Source organism: Pteropus medius, unplaced genomic scaffold (assembly GCF_902729225.1).
Source record: "Pteropus medius unplaced genomic scaffold, Ma_sr-lr_union100, whole genome shotgun sequence".
Classification (NCBI taxonomy): domain Eukaryota; kingdom Metazoa; phylum Chordata; class Mammalia; order Chiroptera; family Pteropodidae; genus Pteropus; species Pteropus medius.
Genome location: NW_024355205.1, coordinates 21,462,150 through 21,472,074, shown reverse-complemented (window position 1 = coordinate 21,472,074; position 9,925 = coordinate 21,462,150).

The window sequence follows — 9,925 nt, the reverse complement described above, 5'->3', positions numbered from 1 at the left end:
GTTATACTGTTTGATTATAACAATAATCTTATTTCTTGAGGTAGGTCTATATTACTATTTTCCTCTTAGAACTTTTTTGTCTGTGTCCCAGAGACTTTGTGTCATTGTGTTTTCATATACATTTGTCTCCAGATATGTTCTGATTTATTCCTGGATCTCTAACTTTACCAAGGAAAGGCAAGATAAGAATGTAATACAGTCTTAAACCTAATGACAACTGGACAAATACAGATCTTTAGCTCCATCAAGTCAATATTTTTTTAGTAATTAATTAAAATAATAACAATAATCTAATTTTGAAAATGGATAGTTTACTTTTGATTGTTCATCTGTATCTATCATAACAATTAATGTTATAAATCCTATAATGTTTTCCTTTTTGAAAAGTGTAGGATGATGCTAATACTCTCAGTATCTTACTAAGGAATCTATTTAATTCATCTCTGAGTCCAAGAAATATTTATAACATGATAAGTGGGGCTTTAGCTAGACTTTTCAAATTTATAGCATCTGAGTGAGCTAATCTCTATTCTCTTCTGTGGGAATTTTTGTTCTATAGAAATTTTTGAGACTACGATTACAAATAAATGTATTTTCTTTATTTTCATTTTTAACAGCTCATTTTTCTCCATTGTTGAAAATATACTGGAAGGGCTGAAGGAGAAATCAAGAAAACTTCTTTGAAGACTACTGGAGTAATCCAAGTAAGAGATGAGGACCTGGGTGGGGTTGGAATTAGTCACATTTTAGATACATTCTGAAAGAAAAGGCAAAGTAATTATTGAGGAATGTGAAATGGCAGATGAGAGGAAAAGAAGAATAAGGGAGGACTCTGAGGATTTGCCCTGAGCAATGAAATTGCCAAAGTTTAAAGCAGGTTTTGAAGACTGGAAAAATCATGAGTTTAGTTTTGTTCTTGTTAACTGTGAGATGCTTACTAATTATCAAAGGAATGGTATTAGGTTGGCAGATGTGGGGCTGGAGTTCAGAAGGGAGACTAGATATATAAACTTTAGAACTGTTGGCAGAGATCATATGTAAAGCCAGGGAATGGATGGGATCATCAATTGTACATGTCTATATAGAAGAAAATGAGGCCAAAAACTGAGTCCTAAGTCTAACCTTAACTTTAACCCTAACCTTAACTATTCAAATGTTTAGAAGTTATAAGTAATAAAGATTCTCTCTTTAACCACACTCTACTCATTCTCTCTTGAAATTTTTAACTAGGCCCTGACTTTTAAGCTTCTATGTTTGTCTCTGCATTGTCCAAGAATCTTGCTAAGTCAGATTACCCAGAATTCTTCATCTTTGATATCTGAGCACTCTCAATATCTAATTGTTTCTCACTCTCCACCAATCCCCAGGTGATGTCCAGTCTCTCTCTCCCACTACAAGACTCCAGTGTCGTGATCATTATACCTATAGTGACAGTTCTATTTTGAATAAAGTCTGTCTTACTATTTTTAACAAGTGTCATGCTTTTCTTTTAAAATTTTAACAGAGAAAAAGGAAGAACCAGTAAAAGAGACTTAAGAGGAGTACCAATAAAGCAGCTGGAAAAGGTTTGGAGTCCATCAAGCCAAGAGAAGGAAATGCATTCAAGAATGATCGAATTAGAGCTATAGAGTGTTTATTAATGAAGGCCTACAAAATAATGATCTAACCTAGCCAAGTAAAAGTGAAGTGATTTCCATGGATTGGTGGAGGTGAGAGCTAAGTTGAGGGGTTTAAGAAAGGATGAGAGAAGAATTAGAATGAATGTTCACTAACCACTTTTAAAAAGAATTTTGCTGCAAAGAGGAACAAATAAAGGATACATGATGGGGAAAGCAGAGTCAAAAAGAGATTTTTCTAAGATGGAAAAATAATAGTTATCATATTGCATATTATCAGGAGTGATTCATGGGCAAATAAAATAAGTTATGATAGAGTAGAAAGTAGGAAGAAGTTCTGGAACACCATATGTGGTATTACTAGAATTTTCAACCTTTCTGCAGATATTATGTGTTGGGTTCCCCCCACCCTCCTTTTTCTTTTTCTAGCCTCTTAACCTGGACTTAAAAAAATTTCTAAAAGATCATTTTTTTCTCCCATAACAAATAATGTACTTCAAAATGTTCCAACTATGTCCTTCACAAGCTATTGTCTCCTTTTATATTTATTTAGTTTGTTTATTCCCTTATAAGCAAAGCTGTTTAGAGCATTTTCAATCCTTTCATTTTCCTTATCAAAGTGTCTCTTTTGACCCTCTTATACAAAGACTCTGCAACAGTGTTATTATAGTGATAGAAACTTTAATTATCTTTATTGACATATTTGAGTCCATTAACAAAATGAGAGAATAGGTAAAAGAAATTGTGAAAACATACTTTCCACTGGAATGAAGAGAGTATTAAAATACTTCCCCAACCACCTCTTCTGTGTTTATAGTTATTTTTAGAGACTATATTTAAACTATGGCTTGTATTAAAATGTTTCTACTAATTTTTAAGAAACTCAAAGCTAAGAAAAGGTCCTGTTCATTTTAATTTCCCTCAAAGAAAATAACAGAATTTCTTTGTACATAAAAGCACTCAATATTTATTTGAAATGTGTTTTAATATTTTACATGTTTATTCTCTGATATAAAAACTAATTTCTTTAACATCCATGGAAAGTGATTGACTACCTCTATGAGGGAAGTTGAGTTGTTTTTGCACATTTTCTGTATTGACCCATAAAGTTAATTTGTACAAAAAATTTTTCTTTGGGTTCTTTTCAATACAAGTAATTGAGCTACATACCAAAGATACCTAATGAACATCAGCATTTCAAGAGAACACCACTACACCATCAAATTTAGAACACGATGCTTTGTAAAGATTTACATGAATATGAAGAAATTGTCTTTCTATACATAACATATTTTTCAAATCATAAGTTAAAATTTCACCTTTTCTTAGGAGCTGAGAAAATAGCAATGCTAAAATTGTCCTGGTGAAGAGGTAGAAGTAGGGGAGAAACGAGCTGAGTCAGAATAGGGTAGCATTATCAAAATGTTTGGAAAGAATGTTTTCTAAGTAGAGCTGCAGGCTCTGCTGGAAATTAAGTGAATGTGAAAATTGCAGCAAAACTTTTGTTAACAAATTTTTATCTTTTCCTTGAGCAAAACTGAAGAAAATATACCTAACATGCCTTTGTCAAAATAAAACATTCTCATAAATTATTTTGCTTATAAACAACACATTGATCTGTGTATCATTGTTCATTTCTGGTTGTCACTAAGGAATTTATTAATTGTTTTCAAGAAATTATTAAAACACATGTATCAAAATATGCTTCTGTTTATACATGCCTAGTAAATGGTCAAATTTTAGGACATTGGTTTCTATCTTCAAACTATTTTGGACAAGATCTCTTTATCATATGTCTTTATTGTATGCTAAATATTATATTCTTTCAAAAGTATTACAAAATCAAAACTTGTAACCTTTTTGGTCTTTTAAAGTAGGAACAATATTTTATTGAATATAATTTGAAAGAAATAATGCAATTAAGCATTTTAAAATAATTTAGAAAAAATAGAGAAAGCTGGAAAGATTTCCCTTCTGTGGTAAAAATAATAATTTTTAAATGGGACAATTTTAATAAACGCAATAGAGAATACATATTTATTTGAATAATTTGATAATTTATATTATCAAATGATTACATTGAAATTTACATTCTTACACAAAAAAAATATCAAAATTAAAAAAAAGGTTTTCTATTGCTATTGAAGTGAAATAAATTAGATAATGAAGAAACAGCTAGATGTGTGAGCAAATTTTAAATATGTTGTGTTAGTCGGGGTTCTTCAGAGAAACAGAACCAATAGGACACATGTATATATAGAGAGAGAGACTTATTTTAAGGAATTAGCTCACACGAATGTAGAGACTGCCAAGTACAAACTCTGCAGGGTGTGCCAGCATATTGGAGACCCCCGAAAAAGCCAATGTTGCAGCTCAAGTCCAAAAGCTTTCTCCTTTTTTCTTGCTTCCAGGAGATCTGTCTTTTGTTCTCTTCAGGCCTTCAACTGCTTGGATTATGGAAGGCAATTCGCTTTACTCATAATTCATCAATTTAAATGTCAATCTCATCAAAAACAACTCAAAAAAAACAACCAGAGTTATGGTTCAGTCAAGTCGACACATAATATTTACCATCACATATGTAATATAAAAATTGTTCTAAAAAATAAATTTTACCAGAATTATGTTAAGGTCAGCTTTACATATGATCATTAGTTATTACTTTAAGGTAGAGTTTACAGCTGTACTTCATGGAGAAGATCCTAAGTGATTTGACGGTTAATTTGTGAATTCTACTTATTCTACTTATTTGTGAATTCTACTAATTTTTTTAATCTATTAAAAATTTGTGCAGGCTATGGCCTTCTGCTGGAGAAAATTTAACAAAATATCTTGGTTGAAACTCAAATCTCATTCATTCTGAGCCCTCAGATTTGCCCAACAAGTCCTCTTAATTTATTTGATATTCTTTCTCTTTGTCCACATTTCCAAAGTAATCCCTCCTCAAGACATCCATCCTACCAGCATATTTTCATCTCAAACAGAGAAAATGTGAAAATCCTTCCTCTCCCTTATGCCAGATCCAAGACTGAATCTAATACATGCCCACCTAATATGTTCTTTTTCCTATAACAATGAGAGAAATCCTCTCCTCCCATTAAAAATTGAGTTCCGCATATGTCCCCTGTACTGCTTTGCCTCCTGCCTTCTCAAAGACCTTATATTACTCAATTTCTTTTCCTTGATCTTCACTCATCCCTTTTATGCTGTTTTCTTCTCATTTATATTTAAACATAGTGTGGTTCTTGTATAACCTTCCCTTCAAAACATAACTTGTTGCCATGGCCTTATCGCTTTTTGACCAATTTCATCTTAAAACTTCGTGGAAAAATATGTACAATTGCTTTTCCACTTTTCCCCTCTATCTCATTCCTATATAGTCAGCAGCCCTGCTGCCTGTTATAATCACTATCTATATGTCCTGCAGATACCTAGAACCAATTATGCTAAACTGAACAAATAAAATCACCTTCTTGCATAATCCATTTTTCCTTCTCTAATGTCCCCTTACTCAGGGAAAGATATCACCATTTACCAGAGCTAATATTTCAATGTCAATAAGAACTCTCTCTTCTCATCTTCACATCTAATTGGACACCAAATCCCATTGATTCTCTCCACTAAATATGTCTGTCTCAATCCTCACTGTCACTATCGTAATGCATCACCTTTTGTCTGGACTATTGAATAAATTTCCAGCTGACCTTACCATCTAATAGAACTAGTTTACTATTGGAAATAAAAAATAACATTGCATTCTAACTCTTTCTTTACAACACCTTTCTAAGAGAGACACTTGATTCAGGAGAAAGTTGATACAGTGAAATGAACTCTCCTTAGACCTTCAGACCAACCACCCATTTGTTTTCATGCTTGTTTGTGAAGAACAATACAGGGTCTCATCTAGCATCACTTGAAAGAACAGAAGACTTCTCCAAGTCTTTCTGGACATGATAGCTTTGTGCCTTAAATTAGCTGCTTCTCAATGTGATAGATGGAATTAGTTGAAGAAAGCTCAAATCTTTGCCAAGGTCAGTACTAGACTAAGCATTTCTAGAACTAACCAGTAGTTCCAGACTAAACAGATGGTAAAATTTCTAGTTCTCTAGTTTTTGAATTCATTTTTTTTCATGTTTACTCATAAAATCATTTGTCCTTAATATCTGTCAGTGGGCAACCTGAGTGCCTTTGATGATTTCTTAAAAAACACAGTATCTGGAACTTTGCATTATAGAATACTGAAAAATGGCAACATTTTTGCCTCTGTCAAATATACTTAGCACAAGGGGTCATAGTTTACAATATTTACTTAATGAGTTGTCAACATTATTTAATAGCCTTTTATCAAAATTTGCCTGCTGCTTATTTCTGCCTTATCTCGTTATCCCTCACCTACAGGGTTTTCCTGCCACACAGATATACTTTTAGTTCTAGAAGTATCCAAGCTCTGTTTCAGCTTTAGGCTCTTATCTCTGATGTTTCTTCTACTTTGAGCACTCATTTTCTTTACTTGATTATACATCTTCAAGTCTCAGCCAAAATATAATTTTCTTTAGGTGACAGAGTTGACATGTCATTCCTGTTTTCATAGTATCACATATATTGCCTATCATTGTGCTAATTATACCAATTTTAATTTCATATTCACTGGCAGCCTCATTTGACTGCAAATGCCAATAACATAGCATTTTTATTTTTTTTCTTCTTCATGTCAGTAGCTAGTATAATGCCTGACACAGTGTGGTTATTCAACAAACATCTCTTAAATAACTGCATAATAATAGTTTTAGAATGTGAAGTATGAGAGGAAAGAGGTGAACGGTGAGGTAACCAGGAGAACACGAACCACTTTATATGTCAATACACATAATTTTTTTTTATCTTAGAGCTATTATATTATATTTTATATTTATGCAATAAATCTGGTGCACTGATATATTTCCATTCTTGTTGGTACTTCATTTTCCCGGCTGTCAAGGATCCAGTAAGGTCAGTTCACTTAAAATTTAATTTATGAGGTGTCTAATCTCCATATGCTCAGGAATTCAGTGAAATATGGTTTGTTTTGCAGAGATGCCCTGAAAGTTTTATCTTCTTAGAAAAAAAAAAAAACTCTAAAACAACAAATTTTTAGTTTCAGTATAGAAGTTCAGATAATACAATTTTAAATATGAAAATGTATTCAGTATGTATTTTGTGTGTATACTATATATGCTCTCCAGCAAATATGTATATCCTTGTGCCCCAATACCTCATTTAAAAATTGCCTAGATTTTCTGATACTCAGCTTCATTATAAAATAAAAACAATGAAAAGGACTTTTTCCTATAAATGCTAGCATGCATTTAAACTTTAACTCTCAGATGATATCCTGTAGAGTGCATTGAAAGGACTCCTTGACTTTTTAGTGAATTATTGAATGGGAATGAAAATTTGTTATCTAAATTGAAACTGAGTGGAAGATCATTTAATTAAACAAATGTTTACTGAGCATCTTCTTTGTACAATGTGATAAACTCAAGTTGAAGAACACAGGTTTTAGGAAAGACCCAACTATAGAGTTAACTATTTCTATATATGAAATATTGGTCACTTGTTTCCTAAGCAATTGCATAGATTGCATATGTCTCCTATTAGCATACATATAACATATAAAACAAACAAAAAACACTGATAAATATGTGGATTTAAAACTATATATGTAAATTAACACTTTTATCTCACTATAATTCCATATTTTTATTATACATAATTTTAACCAATGTTATCGTAATGGTCAGCGGAACATTCTTATAAACTCAGTCTAGAATATTAATATTTGATGCAAATTCTAGAAAACAATTTCCTAATAAAGAGCTCACTTGTGATGTTGCTTCACCTGACATACTGCATTCCATCTGGATTTCAAAGTAGGAGTTGTGGAAAAATGCCAGTGCACACTGCTTCTGTCCAAACAATTCATTGATTTCTTTCATCTTCAGCCAGTTTTGGTAACTTGATGTGGTCCCCATAGCAATATGTTGTCCTTTCATTTCCCAAGTGATTTCAGTTAAAAGGAAAACCTTTGCTTCCATATGGCACCCCTAATAAATTAATAAAAGCAGTAAGTGCCATGCCATCTGTACCTTATATGTGAAGGACATTAATCAGGGCAAGCCTCCCAGCGGGGTGCATCTTTAGTGTGTAGCCACCTGGAACATAAATAATGCCATGGATCAATGGAGGTTATCAACACAGTCAGGACAAGGTATAAGTAAGCTAGCCATCCTGCAGTAGGCTAGTCTGAAGGAATTCATCACTGGATTGCTTTGTACTATACTAAATATCTATGCATAAATATATATTTATGTATTTATTTATATAAATATATAAATATTTCTGAATAGGCAACAGGTGAGTTTTTTAAAGTTTCAATTAACTGTAAAATTTTCAAATTAATACTAATGGAAATATAGGAAACAAAGAAAATTTAATACTGTAGAAAAGGAAAAGTATAACATCAAAGTGAACTTGTGAAAAATTAATGTTTAAGATAAGTTTCAGGAAGTTGACCAGATATTCTGCACAGCACTTCTGATGAGGACCGCTGAAATTTCTAATGTAAACCTTTAGTGCTAGCAATTTCATGTGAGTACTACTTTAACTGCATCCCACACATTTCTTATGTTGTATTTTCATTTTTATTCAGTTCGATGTATTTTTTTAATTTTCCTTAAGGGATCCTTCTCTGACTCATGGATTAGTTGAAAGAGTATTGTTCAGTTTCTGAGCGTTTGGAGATATCACCTCTTATCTTTCTGTTAATGATTTCTAGTTTGATTTCATTGTTATCAGAAAACACATTTGAGGATTTCAATTATTTTAAATTTGGTAAATGTCTATAGGCACTTAAACAATATCTATTCTGTTGTTTTGGGGTAAAGTGTTCAATACATGTCAATTAGATTCTGTTTATTGATGGCATTGTTGAGTTCTTCCTGATTTTTTTTCTCATCCCCTTAATGGTTGCGAAAAGAATATTAAATTTTTCAACTATAATTGTGGATTTGTGCATTTTTTCCTTTGAGTTGTATAAGCTTTTTGCTTCACATATTTTTGTTATAGATTAATTTTATATCAACCTAGGTAACTGTTTTTTGATTTTTGTTTTTTGTTTTCAGATAAACACTATAGAGAATTTCTTTTAACAAATGACCAGGTATCTTATAAACTGAAACATACATGAAAAGTAATTTTTATGACAAATAGAAGTGATAAACTGAGATGATTCAACTATGTTTGCCCTGTATTTATCACTTATATGAATAATAATGGCTATTAAGGTGGCACGGAGGAAAAAAAGTCATCACAATTTTAACAGTACATCAAAAGTTGATGGAATTTATAGAAATTTTGAATTTTAGTTCCTGAAATACTTATGCAGTACCGATTTCTTTGTAAAGGTAGTATGGAGAAAGATAATTTTCTTTAACGCACTTAGCTACAGAGTCACACTGCATTTCAGATATAAACATTTTGGAAAAATGTTAATAGTGAAAAGGATAATTTTTCAGACAAATTCATGGAGAAAACATTTCATTTTATGTAATCTATTCTTTTATTAATAAGAATATAGTCATTTTATTTTAAATAAAATTTGTTGCTTTTAATTAAAATAATGTCTAGTGAAATTTCTTGACTCGGTACTTGCCCTTTCAAGTTGGGCTTAGCCATATGATATTTTTTGGCCAATGAGATTTTTTAGCAGACATAATGTCTTAAAATGTGTTTTTGAGTTTTATATTTTCATTTTTGTTCTTTTTTTTAAATAAGTTTATTGGAGTAACATTGGTTAATACAATCATATAATTTTCAGGTGTACATTATTTTCATTTGACATCTGTATATTCTGTTGTGCGTTCACCACCCAAAGTCCAGTTTCCTTCAGCCATCATATATTTGATCCCCTTTACTCACTTCACCCTCCCCTTAAACTCTATATTTGACCCGCTATACCCTGCCTACTTCCCCCCTCCTCCCCCACGTCAATAGTAACCACTATTCTATAGTCCTCTGGTAACCACTAGTCTATAGTCCATGTCCATGAGTCTCTGTTTGTTTGTCCTGCTCATTTGTTGCTTTTAGGTTTATATCCCACATATAAGTGACATCATGTGATTTTCAACTTTTGCATTTTTGTTCTTTTGTCACCACAACAAAAAGAATATGCCTGGGTTAGCCTGATGTCCCAATAAAAGGATAAGGGACACTTGGAACAGAAATATATCCAGGAGATCTCAGTCTAGGTCAGTCTTCCTGTAAGCATTCTG